The sequence below is a fragment of the Alosa sapidissima genome, chromosome 20 (genome assembly GCF_018492685.1).
Source record: "Alosa sapidissima isolate fAloSap1 chromosome 20, fAloSap1.pri, whole genome shotgun sequence".
NCBI classification, from domain to species: Eukaryota; Metazoa; Chordata; class Actinopteri; order Clupeiformes; family Clupeidae; genus Alosa; species Alosa sapidissima.
The window spans coordinates 19957722-19958232 of record NC_055976.1 but is presented as its reverse complement, the minus strand read 5'-3'; positions in this window follow the sequence as shown (position 1 = coordinate 19958232).

Here is a 511-nt window from a genome sequence, read left to right as displayed (position 1 = left end):
AGCAAAACCTCTTCTCATGTCTCCAAAAGTCTAAACACATTTTCTGCTTTACACACATTTTGCAATTAAAAATGGCACTTTTTAAATGCCCTGAACAAGGTTCTCTGCATAAGACACAACAATCTAACATAAAGTCACATGTTTGCCATTTTAAAACACTGCCATTCAAAATCACACTACATTAGCTAATTGGCCAACATATGTGCCATCTGGCGAAACACCTCAATGGTTAATTGTTGCCACTTCAGTCAGGAAGTAAGCACTATGAAAAGACCACAGGTGAGCACCTTTTTTTTACAACAACAATGGAAAATGTTGCAGAAAGAGAAAGAGGGAGGGGGAGAATGAGAGGGGGAGGAAGAGTGAGAGCTGGTAGAGGAGTTCATGGTCAAAGAAGACAACAACATTTTTCTGCAATTTTCTTTTAAAGTTTACTGTTTTTTGTGAGCAGATTTTTGTTCACTCCAATGTAAATATATCTGCTGTGCATATATGTTGCACTGACTTGTTT